Here is an 18,470-nt window from a genome sequence, read left to right as displayed (position 1 = left end):
AATAAGTCATTTGATTTCTTTGAACTGGGCAGGATGGCCTGAGCTTGATTTGAAACACGCATTGCGCTTCTACTTGATGGTAGATCTGACGACCTGAACTCAAGGACGTTTTGGATGGCCTTCCGTGTATTGAAATGCAGATTGATTGGTATTACGTTTCTTGGCAGGTATCTAAGGATCTGTTGGGAAGGGTTTTGATAGCTGCCGAAAACATTTTCAAGGCCATTGTTGCGTAGGTCTTACGAGCCGAACTTCCAAACATTTCGCGCATTCTCGAATATCATTATGGGGCACGTAGACATATTTGCAATAAGTCATTTGATTTCTTTGAACTGGGCATGATGACCTGAGCTTGATTTGAAACACTCATTGCGCTTCTACTTGATGGTAGATCTGACGACCTGAACTCAAGGACGTTTTGGGTGGCTTTCAGTGTATTGAAATGCAGATAGATTGGTATAACGTTTCTTGGCAGCTATCTAAGGATCTGTTGGGAAGGGTTTTGATAGCTGCCGAAAACATTCTCGAGGCCGTTGTTGCGTAGATCTTACGAGCCGAACATCAGAACATTTCGCGCATTCTAGAATGTCACAATGGGGCACGCAGAAAAGTTTCCCATGAATCATTTGATATCTTTGAACTGAGTAGGAGGTACTCTGAGTATTTTTATGTGCACATCACCTTTCGCTTCTATGGTAGAATTCAAGACCTGAACTTACGGATATTTTGGATGAACTGGAATGCTCCAAAATAGTATATTCAACACATACGATTGATAACATATATGTCTACAGATTTTTGTGATATTTTTTCCTCATGTCTAGCACAATTTGGTTGATTTCGTGATCAGATTTTAAGAAATATGACCACAACTCTTAGATCAGGAATATGGCTTTCAATATCGGTAATTACAGTAATCAGATAACTTGAAAACGTTCAAAATCACTTCGACTTGATATATTTCATGTATCTACTTTATTTTATGACGCCAGAACATTATTGCACTTGATTACTGAAGAAATTTGGCCATCATAGCAAAAAATAAGGAAAAAACACAGACATTTTCAAAACTCATGAACGCGGGGAGGAGTCTAGCGGGGCGGCACCTAAGTCAAAAGAAAGCCCTAATAATCCCCTTTGAGAAAAGTCCGGGGTCATGAAATTTGGTCACCGCTTTACTGAGAACGAGTACTTTGAAGGAGGTGACTGTCGTCCCGGCCTTTTAAGGGTATGTCGTCTTGGTGTTGATGACGAGCAAATTTTCCAAAGGCAAGTTAATCTTCATGACTTGTTGTGCTATGCAATGTGGCACGATAACATGGAATCTGATCTTTTTTTGTACAAACTACTAATTCGCACAACAAATTTATAACGTATCATTTTTTTTTGTTTCGGTTAATGAAATTAAATATGCCTAGAATATAGAGTTTATCCCAAATTTTTCGCATCGCCGGTGGATTTAGGGTAACTAACCCACATTTAGAACCCTCCTGGTGACATTTTCACGATTTGTGAACCAAAATCAATAACACTGCTAATTTATCCATTGGCTTCAGAAAACATTCTTGTTCTGCATCTGCTTTACTAGTTTCCCGTGCGAAAATTTTAGATGAAATTTTGTTGAACTTAATATGTTCAAGAAGGCGAGCGTAACAATGCGTTACGCTTAAAAGTATACAGCACTGAAAATCTCAGAATGCACATAATAAGTTTTAAGCGAAATAAGGTACCAGTCAAAACTTTTAATGCAAGAGATGGCGTTAATTTAAGAAGTAAAATCGAAATTTCATTACTATAAAACTATTAATCAGCGCAAACTGAGTGCAGGAGATCATCTTTTCACCTCATACTGCATTCCTTATCACTATTTTCTCATAAAACACCACTATTTTCCATAAAATTGCGAAATACTTGGTTTGAATTCTTAAATTGGATTCTGAGATGATAAGAATTTTTAATGTTTTAATTTCGGATGAAAAAACACTGTGTTTTTTCGCAATTCGACTTTTAATGCAAAAAATCATTTTTTCAGTGTATGACCCAATTTGGAATTTTTCCAATATTTTATTGAAAAACTTGACTGATTTTGCGATAGTCACCCATGCAACACTTTTTTGTAGGAAACTATCGACTATCGAAAGATAGTCTAGTTCAATTTTGGAAAAACTAAGTATGCAAAGTGGCTTTTTGTAACAAAGTTTACATGTCCATAAAGTTTCATTGAAATCCAAAGTAATTATTTGTGTGAGTTTAGTGCAGGGATGAATGAACTTATGGGTTAATATCGTTCAAAAAACAAACCAGAACTAGCACGTGTGATCTTGTTTCCTCTAACACGATCGCGCGACCATTGATATATTTTGGTCTGCTTTGTGCGGGTTTTTTATTTATTACCAGACTAAGGCCGGAGTGGCCTGTGCGATACATAAAAGACTTCTCCATTCAGCTCGGTCCATGACTGCACTTCGCCAGCCACGCAGTCTGCGGAGGGTCCGCAAATCGTCCTCCACCTGATCGATCCACCTTGCCCGCTGTGCACCTCGCCTTCTTGTTCCCGTCGGATCGTTGTCGAGAACCATTTTCACCGACATTCTGGCTACGTGCCCGGCCCACCGCAGTCTTTCGATTTTCGCGGTGTGAACAATGGATGGTTCTCCCAACAGCTCATGCAACTCGTGGTTCATTCGCCTCCTCCACGTACCGATCGCGATCTGCACCCCACCATAGATGGTACGCAGCACTTTCCTTTCGAAAATTCTCGGTGTTCGTTGGGCCTCCACGAGCATCGTCCAGGTCTCGTGTACGTAAAGAACTACCGGTCTAATGAGCGCTTTGTAGATTGTCAGTTTGGTACGGCGGCGAACTCTATTCGATCAGAGCGTCTTACGGAGTCCAAAGTACGTACGATTTCCAGCCACTATGCGCCTCCGAATTTCTCTGCTGGTATCGTTATCGGCGGTCACCAGTGAGCCCAAGTACACGAATTCGTCAACCACCTCGATTTCGTCACCACCGATAGAAACTCGTGGTGGGAGGCCTACATTGCCCTCCCTTGAGCCTCTTCCTATCATGTACTTCGTCTTCGACGTGTTGATGACTAGTCCAATCCGTTTATCTTCGCTTATCAGTCTGATGTAGGATTCCTCCATCCTCTCAATGTTACGTGCCATGATATCAATGTCGTCGGCGAAACAAAATAACTTGACGGACTTCGTGAAAATCGTACTACTCGTGTCAATCCCTGCCCTTCGTATTACTCCCTCCAAAACGATGTTGAATAGCAGACACAAAAGACCATCACCTTGCCGTAACCCTCTGCGCGTTTCGAAGGGACTCGAGCATGCCGCTGAAACTCGAACTACGCACATCACCCGATCCATCGTCGCCTTGATCAACCGTATTAGTTTATCCAGAAATCCGTGTTCGTGCATTAGCCACCATAGCTGGTCCTGATCGATTGTATCATATGCGGCTTTGAAGTCGATGAACAGATGCTGTGTGGGCACGTTGTACTCGCGGCATTTCTGCAGTACTTGGCAAATGGCGAACACCTGGTCCGTGGTGGATCGTTCGCCCATAAACCCGCCTGGTACTGCCCCACAAACTCCCTTGCAATTGGTGCTAGTCGACGGCATAAAATTTGAGAGAGTACCTTGTAGGGGGCGTTCAGCAATGTGATTGCGCGGTAGTTGCTACAATCCAGCTTATCGCCCTTTTTGTAGATGGGACACACGACACCTTCCATCCACTCATGTGGCAAAACTTTCTCCTCCCAAATCTTGGAGATGACCCATTGCAGTGCCTCACCACCGTGTTTAAATAGCTCTCCTGGTAGTTGGTCGCCCCAGGGGCTTTGTTGTTCTTTAACCGGCCAACCTCCTTCTGGATTTCGTGGAGATCCGGAGCCGGTAAAATTATGTCCCGTGCGCGTTCTCCCAGGTTCATCACCATACCGCCATCTTCGTCTGCCACATCGCCATTCAGGTGGATCACCTCACGCTCGTTCGTAAGAAGGTTTCCGTTTGTGTCCTTGCACATATCAGTCTGTGGCACGTGGCCCTTACGTGAACGGTTCAACTTCCCATAGAACTTTCGTGTGTTATTAGCGCGTTACAGTTGCTCCGTCTCTTCACGGTCTCGATCTTCCTGCTGGCGCTTTTTCCTCCGGAAAATCGAGTTTTGTCTGTTCCGCGCCTGTTAAATATCGTGCCTTGTTCGCCCTCGTGCGGTGTTGCAGCAATCTCATGCATTCTTCTCTTCCACTAACTGCTCACATTCGCCGCCATAACAGTCGTTTCTCTGATCCGGCGGCACCGTGCCTAGTGCAGCAGTTGCGGTGCTACCTATAATGGCGGATCGAATATCTCTCCAGTCATCTTCAAGAGATGCTGCGCCTAGCTGCTCTTCCGTTGGGAGTGCCACTGCCAGCTTCTGCGCGTATCCTTGGGCTAGTCTACCGTCTTGTAGCCGCACAATGTTAAGCCGCAGTGGGCATCCATCGTATGTCTGCTCCAGCTGTGCAGTGTGCATAGAACGTTTCTTTCTCGTCGTCGGGTCTCCCTTCGTGTGGGCAGTGCACGTTGATGATACTATAGTTGAAGAAACGGCCTTCTATCGTCTGCTTGCACACCCTTGCGTTGATTGGCTGCCACCCAATCACGCGTTGGCGCATCTTACCAAGCACTTTGAAGCCGGTTCCCAACTCGTTGGTGGTGCCACAGCTTTGGTAGAAGGTATCCGCTCGATGCCCGCTTTTCCACACTTTCTGTCCTGTGCAGCAAATCTCCTGCAGCGACACGACGTCGAAGTAACGGGGATGTAATTCATCGTAGATCATCCTGTCGCAACCTGCGAAACCTAGTTTCATGTTCCAAGCTTCCAATCGTGATCCTTTATTCGTCGCCTAGGTCTTTGCCGATTATATCGAGTCGCATTATCTCTTATATTGTTCGTAATTATTGGTTTTCCAGGCGGCTTATTGGGCCTGCGCAAACCTCCTGTCTCGTCGGAGGGCCGTCGTCTCAGGTCTGTTTTGTGTCTCACCTGACACCAGGACTTGGGCTTAGTAGTAGTAAAATTCATTTTTATTTCTTTTCAATTTTGTTTGACAATAATTTTACATTCCAAGTGTTTGGCCACTTTGGCCCTTCATCTTAAGTATTATCACAGATAACAGATATTGAGGCCGACATCCGATACGTGTGTAAACATCCGCAACCGTTAATTCAAATGTATTTTAAATTGGGACCGCGTTTGGCAATCGATTGTAGATGGCGCAAGGATCATTTTTATTGAAAACGCAGCCCGAATGCAGCTGTCAAATACATTGTCTGCGTTCGACGGTTGTTAATCCGCTGCGTTCGTATGTACTCTGTAACCGTCGGTTCCATTATAAGCTTGTGGCTCCTCCACAATTCCAAAATACTCCAATCACCAAAACAATATACGCCTCAATTAAAAATAAATATCCCATCCCTATGAGATAGTTGGCACTCACGCAGTGACTTGGTGTGTGAGCTGAGCCTGTCTCACTCTCAAGGCGATCTGTCATGCTAGAGTGACAGCTCATATTCGTGCGGTGTGAACCGGCCTTTATCAGCCAATGATGGTTCCAGCCCACAGGTGGAGCGTTAATAGCGCAAATACAGGCTGCGGAATTGCGAAAAGCATAAGTTTATTTACCTTAGATTCTGGGTTTCCTATAAATAGGAAATAAATCCCAGAATCGTTCTCTTTTGGCTGGTGAATCTAGAACGGTCTAGAAGTGCGCGCGTGTGTAGCTTTTTATGAAATAGAGGTTAGAAAGTAAATCCTCATGTGGTGTAATTGTTTTAACTTGGTGTTTTTGTTTCTTTAATTAGATGTTAGTCAGTTAGTAAAAACGGCTAATTGTAGTACGTCGAATTAAAATTGTGTTAGTAAAAGTTATGATTGTAAAAAGTATGTACAGTGTTAGTAAGCGTTGAAATTGTCCTAAAAATAATTGTATATTACAGTCCGATTGTTAAAAGTTAATTGTTCAAACACAAACATCGACAAACAAGAAGAAACTATAAGAAAAAGGTAAAAAATAATTGTAATATTGTGAAAAATTGTGGAATCATTGTTAGTGACGTCACAGGGGTCTAATGTGTGGTTAGGTCCGAGGCAAGGGCCTTTTTCTTTCATTTTGGGCTTTTTCCCAGCAAACGGCCGGAGAAAGCGACGACGAGCCACCTCTAGCGACGCACCAACTCCAATGCCAGCCATAAGACGCTATTGTTGATGGCATCCCACGGTTCGAACGCCTATGAACCCCCTCACCCGGCGACAAGCTCCCCTGCAACCATCCGCCATTGCGAAAGCGGCATATTCGCCTTTGGACTCCGCACCATCTCGCCCGGTTGCTACCAGTAATCGGCGACTGCGGCAATCCGCCTTGGATTCTGGCGCAGATACCCAACACCAGTTCGGCATTCGCTGTCGAATCGAACCTGCATCAATCGGAACCAGAGGTTCCCTACTACAAAACTACCAACCACACACCAAAACCGCAAGTATAAACCCCCTGAAAATGACGTCAATAAATAGGCCTTAGTTTGTAAACAGTTCCACAGTGGTAGCTTATTTAAAGAGCATAGCCCTGAGGTAAAGCTTTTCCACCACTTTGTTCTTTTCCGCTTTGTCGAGCTCAAACGGAGCTATCAGGCCTCGCCTTTCTGGTATTCTCCTCCGACTTAAAACCATTATTATGATTTCCGCATCAAACAGCCGACCTGTTAGCGAAACATTGGTGGGTAAGTATACCAAAAAAAAAGGTCCTGCACAATAGGTTTGTCCTCAGCTGGAGATTTGAGAGACAAGTCAGTTCCAAACGACCCCGAGATCCCCAATCCCTGAGCTGGCGAGTTACAACTCCCGCAATCAGTAGAGTAGATGGCAGTAGTGGGCCAACGTATAATAATTCCAAAGTTTACGCAGGATTTTCAATAAAATTTGTTCTAGCCTAAATATCTGTTATCTGTTATCAAAGCGCTCGTGGAGTGTTCTGATACCAGCCAGACGGTAGACCTCAGTAGTTCGTGTTCTGGGAGAATCATCCTCAGGAATTTGTTCTGCACTCTTTGGAGTTTGAGTTGATGAGTTTTTGCGCATCAGCTCTCCCAGACCGGCATGCCTTATTCAATCACGGGGAGGATGATTTGCTTATTCTTCTTATTCTTATTCTAGCTTATTCTTCAGTGATAATGACGATCGGCGGTTGATCAAAGGGTACAGTAATTTCAACAAAATGTTACACTTCGTCACCGTCTTGTCAACCTATTGCCTGGAAATAAGCTTGAGAAAATAAACCTAGTGTTAAGTACTTAATCCTAATGAGTGGTGTCCGTATTCAGTGTATCCCACGTCGGCAGCTTGAAGTAGTCCGGACAGAAGAGGCATGCAACCACCGGTGAACCGCCAGTAACTCCAACACTACTTCGTTGACCACGGTGGAATTTCACCTCACCAGAGCACCGGACAATGGATGTGAACACCATCGCGATGCTGGATCTTGAAGAGAAAGGCCTGCACAAAGAGGGCATCGAGGCAGCACTTTAGAAATCGTTTCCACTTAGAGCACTTTTTTTGGAATGGTTTTAGATATTTAAATTCGCTTACCGATCTCAAAATAACTTAGGCTACTCTGCCATTCTTAGTGCTACACCATGCAAAACTGGAGACGTGAAGGCTGTATGGCTATCAAGGAGGATAAATGCATTATACCGTGCCTCTAGCAAAATCCACACTTTTACCTAAGCGTGCCACTGCCCTTTTTCCACTAGTCTAACTATAGCACCACTACGATTTATCTCTGTTGATCAATATAGAATATTCCCGGGAGCACACGAAACAGTTGTACTTTCTGTTTTACGATTCATCATCATCATCATCATCAATTTACCTGAGTGGCGATAATTTATACTATTATAAATTTTATAGACGAATTCTCTAAGACATATATCGGCCACATGAGAAAGTAGCTCGATAGGCAAGCGCATAGCATGTTGGTTCTTCTACTACGCCGTACAGATGGACACAGCTCGACCTCCCCTTTCCACTATCCACTCTGTGTTTTATACATCGAGGGATAAATGTAGTATCGTTAGCGATTACCGTAGCCGGACAGTTGGTTGGTCATGTTTGGATTGTATGATTGTTCTGATGTTCTGTTGTTTTAGGTGTAGGTGGTTAACACATGGTAAGAATCGGAATTAATATTTTTGTTTGGATTTTGGATTTTAGAATTTTAGTCTACTTCCAGAACGGCTTAGCATTGTCTGGGAGAGTGCGGATCTTAATGGAAAAATCACTATTTCTGAGGTCCAGCATTCTGGCTTGGATAATTTTAGTCATGCGATTGCACCGGGTCTTAAGCGCAGGCAGCCCAGTACGTTGGTACTGCCTGCGAGTGACATTTCGCAGACGGATCAAATCTTTGGTGAGTGTATCAATGGTCAGAGTGTTGCTTACCTGCTGGGCCTTTGGTACATTCTGCTCGCGGGCTAGGGAGAGCGCCTCCTGGATGGCGTGCAGCTGCTCGTCGACGTCTTCGGATGCCACTGGTAATCGATGTTATCGTCCACGCACCGTTGAAACCGACCCCAGTCGACTTGGTGGTAGTTTCGGGTTAGCTCTTGCTGGGCTGAGAGACGTGACCGTTCATGTTCGTGATAAAGATGTCGAGTGTTGCACGGGCCCGGGACCGTGTCAAACGGGTAGGGCTGTCTGGGCTCAGGATGGTGTAGTGGCCCTCCAACTCGTCGTTGGACACCATACGACTCCGTTCCGGTTTGAGATGGTGTTTCCCCACGATTGGTGCATTGCGTTCAGGGCTCCAGCGATGATGAACTGCTCCTGCCGCCGAGTGAGCTTCACTATATCCCTTCGTAGTTCGGCCGATGTGTCGTCGTCGACTTTGACGTGTGTGGGACAGTAAGCCACGATGAACGTGACGACTCTGACGGATGTGGTGACTTCCTCACCAATGGCTTCGATGATTTTCAGCTTGAATTCGGGCAGCAGGCGGCAGGCGATGTTGCACCGCAAGGCGATTGCCACTCCTCCCCCTCTGGAGCTTGTTCGATCGAACCTCACCAGCCTAAAACCCGGAATTGTTGCGCTTACCTCGGGCTTCAGGTGGGTTTCGGTGATGAAAGCCGCGTCAATCTCCTTCTCCTGAAGGAAATCGCTGAGCTCGACGATTTTGCTCTTGAGTGAGCAAGCATTCCAATTCACCAGACCCAACCTAGTAGCCATTTTCAATTACGAAAAGGCCCAGAGTGTAAATCTGGTCGAACCGGGATTTGCAGCTTCGAAGCCGAGCCGCAAGTTGGCTGAATATCGGAGCCAGCTGCTCCGGGGTGTAGAGCGGAGCGGAATCCTCCGGGGGTAGAGGGTGCTCATCTTGCTGCTGGCGGAATCCTGGGGGAGGGAGCGGCGGCCATTCGCTGGTGGACGGGCTGGATGTTGCTTTGCTTGGCTTGACTTCCGGTGGGACCGAGGCAGCAGCAGCTGCGAGTCTTCTTTGCGGTTGCAGCGGCGGAAGGACCGGGATCGGCCGTCGCGGAAGCGGGATTGTCGGGAAGTTTCGTTCGTCGAGCAATGGGGGCGAGCTTCGGGCTGGACGATTTCTTGTGGAAGCTTTCTTGCGGATTTCGCAGAACTCCGCACGTACTCCAGCACCTTGTCAAAGTGAGACCTTCCCTCGGTCATTAACTTCACACCTTCGACGCATAGTCGAAAGGTGCACTTTAGGACACTTCTCCTTCCGCTCTGGTGATTTATCGTGGAACAGAGGCTGTTGCTTCTTCCGTTTTTTCGTGGTACCCAGCAGATTGCCGGCGTCACCATCCTTGAGCGAGGAGTACTTGTTGCTCAAGAAAAGTTTTTCACTCCCTCGTCGGGAGCAACCTCCTTCAATGGAAGCTTTCACGTTTTATTCGCAACCGAATTGGCCGCGGTATCTTCCATGACGGGTCTGGGAGAAAATAAGTTTTCATATGCTACCAGGCGTGCATGATCTAACATTTTTTACGTGACGTGAAAGCGAATTAGTGTTATTTCCCATCCCATAGATCGCATCACTTACCGAAGTGAATCCAGATAAATTATCCTTTGTAACTAAAAACGATATCCTATCCCAAGACAATGGTGGAGATGCAGAGGTATACTCGGTCTCTAGTAGCAACGAGAGTCGGACTAACAATCCTTCCCTTCCTATACGACCGTAAGGACATGGCCGGCGCCGTTATTAACTTTAAATATTTGAGCTCCCGAAACGTGTACATTGAGATTGGGTAGCTAATCCCAAGCCCCATTCATTGTGTTCTCTGTACAATTTCGCAAGTTCTAGTCAATCACGGAGTAGCAACTATGAATTGTGTGGATTCCGGAGACGAGCCAGCCTCGGGCTGAAAGTCTCCTTAATAAACACAATAAAAAAAAATTTGCGGTCATAATGTTCATGCTCATGCTAGAATAGGAAGCGGCGCCAAATACTCCTACAAAGTTGACTGAGGTATTTTGGGCATATCAATGTCCCCCACATTCATTGTAGCAGCAGGTAATGTTGACGAAAAGTTGTCCATGATGATTTCGGAATTTTCTTCTCCACGATTCTCAATAGCTTCGATAGCTTCTGGTAGTTTCCTCCAGAGCGCGGTAAATTTCAAAAAGCGCTTCTTCCTCTTTTTCCTTATTGGCAATCCTACGCCACAGACCAACGGACGTAACAGCTAAAACAAATTCCTGAAAAATACATACATCACAATCTTGCATGCATGTTGCATGAAATATTGCTTAGTACGACAATGTCAACAGAAGGCGCTAGTGTGAGATAAAAAGATATTTTAGTTACCAGATAAAGATTGCCGCTGTCGTCGCTGTCCGGAACATCTTTTGCTGGCGAGGATAGGGGAGCTAAATGCCAAAAAAGGAAAATCCATACGATTTGACAGCTTGGTATCCAACATGTTCCGGACAGCAGAACAAAGGGAACCGAAGCGACAATCTTCATCTAGTAACTAAAATATCTTTTGTGAGATATCAAATCTGAAGGTAAGCGATGCGCGCGCCTCTGGTTATGAAACTAGCAATAAGTTTGATTCAAAATGACCGTTTAGTATATGGACGATGGGAATTTCATCAGTGTTACGTCTGTTTGTCTGTACCAACGCCTTTGCTCGCAAGGCTAACTGGAAACCCTTTTATAATCTATGTTGTAATAAATACGATACCAATACTTCAGCAGGAAATGAATGATTTTATTTCACAAATGCTCCCTAAATTTTGTTTTGGGTACTCAACCAACCTTCACCTTAAGTGTAATCAGGAAATGATGTTAAAGTTCAAACATAGGGGAAGAGACCCAAAAACGCTCCCAGGGCGAAACGCCTTTTGCGTTTTCCTTTATACTTACTGTATTTAGCATGGCCGTAATAAAACTAGACCTAAAATTATGTAGGTTAGGCAAAAAAAGTGTCAAAATAAAAGATAGGAAGGTTGGAAAAACCGAAATTTTCCACATTTTGATGAAACATCTAACATTTCGGCGAGGCAAAACGCCCTAGGGGGACTAACCTACAATGTACTACGCGTCTCCACGCACTGTCCATACCAGAATGCTGATTCGCCGACGCGTGGTGCGTTGTTCTCAAAGAGCTGCCAGCGTTTTGCGTTTTGCCTCATGATTTTTCCGGCAACGAAATATCACCACTTTTTAAATGTTAATGTTATCAATATGATTAAGCGTTTTAAGCTAGCTATATTGTTTAACTGTTGCATAAGGTAAAAATACCCATAAAAATCGTTACAGCTAAGACATTAAAGTAGTCTTTGCTTAGCTAGGGCATATTGCCCATCCTTCCCCTATAGCATGTTTGCTAGCGTATCGCCAGCATGGGAGGAGCGAGAGTACATACATACATACGAATTTTCTTTTAAGTAAAATTTATTAAAATACATTACTGATTACTGAATAAAAATCCGCATATGACTTCATAGCAGCAGGACAACATCCTTATTGCGCTTTGTTTTTTTTTTAATAAAAGCTATTGAATAAAGATCGTCTATGTTTTCGATGCATGAATCATTTTCGCATGAGAAAAATCAACACCTTCGAGCCTACTGTGGTTCGCTTGCACCTCGTCGATGCTACAAGTTAATAAACATTATAAACGCAATTTCCATCCCAACCACAGCAGCAGGCCGCATTTATCACTTCATGAATAATGATCGACAAACGATTTACCTACATCGTCGTTCACGCGGAACACGACGACAAGTTCACGTCCATAATGGGAAAGAAGGACGAACGGGCACACTGGCTGCGCGTCGTGTGCAACCCCACGTCGAATCAATTTAACAAATTGTTTCTAATTTGCCTACATCGATCGGCCGGGCCGCGGAGAGTAATTGATTTCCCTCCTTATTTTGCCTTTTATGAGGCCACTCAAGGAGGTGTTGCAGTACCCTTTCCACTTTTATACGCTGCAGCGCGCCACGAAATGGCATAACTGTCTCATAGTTTAATGCGCTCCTGTTCAAATTGGTCAGAAGTGCGTGGTTCGACAGAGTAGACCTTTTTTTATGGGATTTAAATTTTGCTACAAGTGGTTTTAACGAGAAATCGTATGAATTTGAACTAATTACTTAGTTTTTACTATGGTATTATTTGAATTTTTGAAAGCAAATTATGATTGTACTGTATTGACTTGATTTGATTGATAGCGTTTTTTTACATTCACTATTTGTTTCAATTCTTACGAAGTATAATGGTTCCCACTTCAACCAGATTACATACATAAGGAGAAGTTGCATGCGTACAGCGGAACTTCGGAACGAGAAAGGCGTTATAACCACTATGTTAATTATTCAAATTTTTACTATGTATTGATTGACAGACTAGAACCAAACTATAGAATATAGATCAGTATTCAATAAACATAGTAACAAGCGTTGCAAGGCGTACATATTTTCTAAGCCATCATAAGGCCTACCAAGCGGCAGACTAATTGATTTATAACTTAATTAAGGCAATTTGCGCTGCAAGCGACAATCCTGAGCGCATGTTGCAACCTAGAGTTAGTTTTGATTGAATTCAGATCATATCCATTCTAACCAGAAGAGCGTTGTTCTATCTAAATTGCTCCCGCCTTTAGCTTACATTGTTGTCGCAGTTGATAGACCCAAGGCTAATACGCAGACGTAAGGAAGGATTAACAGATTGAACTGAGTGGCAGACAGAAAGCTATGTAGTTCTACACCGCGAAACACATATTTCCAGTGACAGTGATTGTGTCCTCAGATCGCACCTGAGAATTTCACGCGATTTCGGAATTTATTAATTTAGCTGGGCACGACTGCGAAGTGACGACGCAATGACGCCTGGCGTTCTCCACCAACCGAAGAGGGTGGGTTTGTGACAATCAATGGTAGATAGCGCCATATGTCACAAATGTCCAATGGCAAATGGCATAGTTGCAACGTGCGTCGTTCGTGCATATTCGTTGCATTTGATAATATTGAATTGTGGAACGTATTGGTTATTAAATTGCTAAAAAGTTTGAGGTTGTGCCTAATGATCATTGATCATTCAATGAAAATTAGCTATTAAAAAAATTGGACGTGAAAATGAAGACATAAGGAATTTAGAGTAGAACCATCCGGATAATGATGATAATACGATAGGATAACCATAGAGAACAGACATTCATCTTCATTCATGTACTTGTGTAAAACTTTGCACTTGCCATTTCGAAGTATGTCGTTATGCCCCGTTAGGCGGTGCTAGTGTGCTGATAAATATGGTGCAAATTTTCCTTTTTTACATTTTAGCGCTAGTATTCATTCCGAATTGCCCCTAGATGGTAGCACCATCTTATTTATGTAGTGTAAACCAACGTCATCGCTTAGTGAGATTGATTTTGTATGTCGGGCAGCCTGTGTCGGCGGCGCTGAGGTTCAATTTAAATTTTTACACACGTTTTTCACGAAATTTTGTTCTAGCATCCATGTCTTTTCTCTGTGGGATAACGATGACGCACATAATGGGCGATGACTTGGTTCGGATCATTATCGGGTTATAATTGAAGCTTTGCCACGAACACAACTTTCTTCTTCCTTCTTCCTCATTCCTTATTCCTTCTTCCTTTTACTTCGTCTTACTTCTTCTTACTTCTTGTTACTTCTTCTTACTTCTTCTTACTTCTTCTTACTTCTTTTTACTTCTTCTTCCTTCTTCCATCTTCCTTTTCCCATCTTCCTTCTACCTTCTACCTTCTTCCTTCTTCCTTCTTCTTTCTTTTCCCTTTTTGCCTTTCTCGTATACTAAGTATACGTAAAGGCTATATGATCGCTCCAAAAGTGAACTTTTTATCCAGTATTTTGCGCTCGGTAATGGCGGCGTGAGTGCCCTACAGTTTGACGTTCAAGAGGTAGAAAACATTGGAACTCATCTAGTCTGCCATGGATAATGAAAAATTCAGAGACCAATAAACGTCAACCACCATGAAGGAAAATATGGATTCCCGTTTGGATTTGATTTTAGCTAAACGAATTTTATAATTATCTGCATTTCTTTTCATTTCAGGCATGAAATAGATCAATCATGAACCGCTCTATGAACGACCTCTCTGCATATATCTAACCAGATTTTTACTCGAATCACCTACCGGAAGCGTCCCATTTTTGTTGTGTTACTTCTTACATATAAGTATATAATCAATGTTACTCTCTTCAAATGCATTTAAGTTTTCTTATCGTATGTCGGAGGTTTTCGTTTTGGATTCTAAATTCTTACTCTGTATGAAATATTTTTGATGAAATAGTGTGGGGTTCTAGGCATGCGTTTACCACTGCATCATTAGATGATTGAGCTCCAAGGCTGTTTTAAAAATAAAAATCAGCCCCTAAATTGCCGGAATATCCTTATGCACATACTATCTTCAAGTCATCAAAATGGACAATTCACACAATTACTATGATTTGGTCTCTGTCTATTCTTGGGTTATAGGACAAAAGGTCGAAGGTCAAAAGGTCGAAGAACAAAAGGTCGAAGGTCAAAAGGTCGAAGGGACAAAAAATCGTTGGGTCAAAAGGTCGAAGGGTCAAAAGGTCGAAACAAAAAAACTGCGTCAAAAGGTCGAAGCACAAAAGTCGAAATGAAGAAAAGCCCTTCTTTTTTCGTTCTTCTTTATTATTTTTTCTCCCTTTCACCTTCTATTTTCTGTCTCCTTTCTTTTTCCTTCTTCTTTCTTACTTCATATGTTTCTTTCCTTCCATTCTTCTACTTTCGTCTTCTTTCTTACTTCTTTCTTTTTTCTTCCTTCCATATTTCATCTTCCGTTTTGCCTTTTTCGTACACCAAGGTGTAACGAAAAGGATATACAGTCAAACCTCCATGAGTCGATATTGAAGGGACCATCGACTCATGGAAATATCGACATGTGGAATAGAAAATCTTTGCAAATCTGTTTGAAGGGACCATCACAGTAACCCAGAAAATATTTTTTAATATGGGATAATTTGCTTTCATGAGTCGATATCGAGTCATAGAACATCGACTAATGGAGGTTTGACTGTATATTAACTTCCAAGACGATTTTGTGATAGAAGGTCCAGAGGTCCGGCTTGACGAATTGAGATGATGTCTGTCTGTGTGTATGTGTTTGCGTGTGTGAATGTATGTGCGCAAAATAAAACTTACTCATCTTTTAGGCACTTATCTTGATCCGCAACTTGATAAGTTGCATTCGACGTGGAATTCTGTCCCATTGTTTCCTATTGAAAATTGGCCAGATCGGACTATGGGATCAAAAGTTATGGCCAAAATACGATTTATATACAAAAAAAGACGCTAAAAAATTCTTACTCAATTTTTTTAGTGCACAGAATTTTGTTTTTACACGATTTTTTTTCGCTCGTATTTTTGATCGTGTGACTTCAATTTGCCACCAAACTCTTCGCAACATGTTTCAAAAAATCCGGAATAAATCAAAGAAAAATCACATGGTAATTAATATACGTTAAACATTTCGGATGAGTGGAAAATTGAGAAAATGTAAATCGCGTAAAAACAAAATCCAGTGTATATCTAATGTACGAGAAAGGCACAAACACCGCTAGGTGGATCGATCAGAGTTTTTTTTATTAATTTTTTCTTCCTTTCTTACTTTTTTCTTGCTTCTTTCTACCATCTTCCTTTCTTATTATTTTTTTCTTTTTTCTGTCTTTCTTCATTATTTCTCCTTTTTTTTCTTCTTTCTTCCTTCTTTTATCCTTTTTTTTTCGATCGTTATCGAGAGATCAATTACAGGAGACTATCAACAGGTAGAAAATCATTGCAAGCCAACTCTACTGGATCGCGGTCAAGCATATGTGTTTCAGTGCCTATCGTACCGTCCCAAGTAACGATCCTAGGGGGCCAGTCTATTTTGTGTTAGATTATAAGTACCAATTCTTCGAATAAATGTTAGTCTATAGAATCCGTAAATAAATGTGTTTCGCGTAAGCCTGCGACATACAGCGCGAGTGTTCATTCCAATAAGGAAATATCCCGCATTTCGCATGGAGTATTGAGGAATGATGAGCAACTGAAGGAGGAGACATCAGCCAGTTGGAATAACCCACCGATGTGAGGGATTACTAGGAGCTCTTTGAATACCCTCTGCGTGTCGATCCAGAGCTACCGGATTTGACACCCTGTTACTTGCTTTTTCCTTATTTGTTTGCATCTTTATGTCTTCACTTCTTTCTCTTTTTTCTTTCTTCCTTCTTCCTTCTTTTTTCCTTCTTCCATCTCTTCCATCATTACTTCTTCCTTTTTCTATCTGTCTTTTTTGTTATTTTTTCTTGTTCTGTTCTTCTTCATTCTGCTTTTCTTTTTCTTAGTGTATAATTTTCCTCCCTCCTTTTTTCTCCCTTCTCACTTCTCATTTACATCACTTTTTTTACTTCTCCTTTCCTCTTTCCTCACATCGCAATTCTCACTTGTCACTTTTTACTACTCATTTATTCTTTTTCACTTCTTTCTTTTAACAACTCACTTCTCACTTTTCACTACTCACTACTCACTATTCACTTCTCACTTCTCACTACACGCTACTCACTTCTCACTTCTCATATCTCACTTATCAATTCTCACTTTTCACTTCTCATTTACCTATGCTCTCTACTCCCTTCTCATGTCTCACTTTTCACTACTCATTCCTTGTCTTTTTGTCCTTTCGACCTTTTGTCCTTCGACCTTTTGTCCATTCAACCTTTTGACCTTTCGACCTTTTGACCCTTCGACCTTTTGTCCTTCGACCTTTTGTACTTCGACCTTTTGATCATCTACCTTTTGACACAGATTCCTATTCTTGCCTTCATCTGAACACGATTCCAAACAGATACTGGATAGGAGGTCCGGAGACCCATAGTGTTATATACCGATCGATTTAGCTCGACGAATTGAGGTGATGTATGTGTGTATGTTTGTGTGCGTGTATGCAAAACTATGCAAAAATGTCACTCATTTTTAAGGCACTTATCCTTTATCGATTATTCGATTTGCTCTCAACAAACATTCGACGCAGAATCCTGTCCCTTTGTTTCCCATTGAAATTTGGCCTGATCGGACCACGGGCTTAGGAGTTATGGTCAAAATACTATTTTTATAATACACGAGAAAGGCTCCATCACCGCTAGGTGGATTAATCTGGGTTTTTCTTCTCCATTCTTCTGCTTCATCTCACTTCTTCCTTGTTCATTCTTCCTTTTCCTTCTTCCATCTTCATTCCTTCCTTTTTCTTCTTCCATCTTCGTTTTTCCTTATTCCTTCTTCCTTCTTCTTACTTCTAACTTCTACTTCTTTCTTCCATCTTCTTCTTTCTGCGACTTTCTTCTTTCTTTGTTCTTTATTCTTCCTTCGCCTTCTTTCCTGGTTCTTTCCTCTTCTTTCTTCGTTCTTCTTCTGTCTCGCTTCTTCCTTTTTCCATTTATCACGTATTATTTCGCATTTCTTCGTATCTTACCGGATACCGCCTCCATGTTTATTTCTTACTTCTCACTACTTATTTTCTTTTCTCATTTCTCTTTCCTCACATCTCACTTCTCATTTCTAACTTCTCATTTTTCACTTCTTACTTCTAATTTCTAACTTCTCAATTATCGCGACTCACTTCTATCTTTTCGCTTCTCACTTGTAACTTCCCACTTCTCACTTTTCCCTAAAGTATTGATATGACCCTAAAGTATTGGAGTGACACCGATTTTATCTACCCCCGATTTTATCACGTTTTCGATCCGATTTTGTCATCCCAAATTGTTTTGAAAATTTTAGTTATTTTTGTAAATAATGCCGCAAACAACAATGATTTTCATGAAATAACTTTCACCGCCTGTAGTTTGCTATGAATCCTTTCTGAGTACCTGTCAAAAATTTGTTAAGCCTCTTCGACAAGAAATTA

At 42.3% G+C, this 18,470-nt stretch overlaps 1 long non-coding RNA gene across 1 annotated transcript; it reads left to right on the top strand.

The window, feature by feature from the left end:
• The first annotated feature begins 5,830 nt into the window (after nucleotides 1–5,830).
• Nucleotides 5,831–6,487, top strand: LOC134215333 (uncharacterized). Its single transcript, XR_009980119.1, has 3 exons — nucleotides 5,831–5,940; nucleotides 5,997–6,063; nucleotides 6,141–6,487. It is a non-coding gene; the product is annotated as an uncharacterized LOC134215333 (long non-coding RNA).
• Nucleotides 6,488–18,470: the final 11,983 nt, after the last annotated feature.

Source organism: Armigeres subalbatus, chromosome 1, assembly GCF_024139115.2.
Source record: "Armigeres subalbatus isolate Guangzhou_Male chromosome 1, GZ_Asu_2, whole genome shotgun sequence".
In the NCBI taxonomy this organism is placed as follows: Eukaryota; Metazoa; Arthropoda; class Insecta; order Diptera; family Culicidae; genus Armigeres; species Armigeres subalbatus.
The sequence above is the reverse complement of the archived record's forward strand: the minus strand, read 5'-3'. Positions and strand labels throughout refer to the sequence as shown.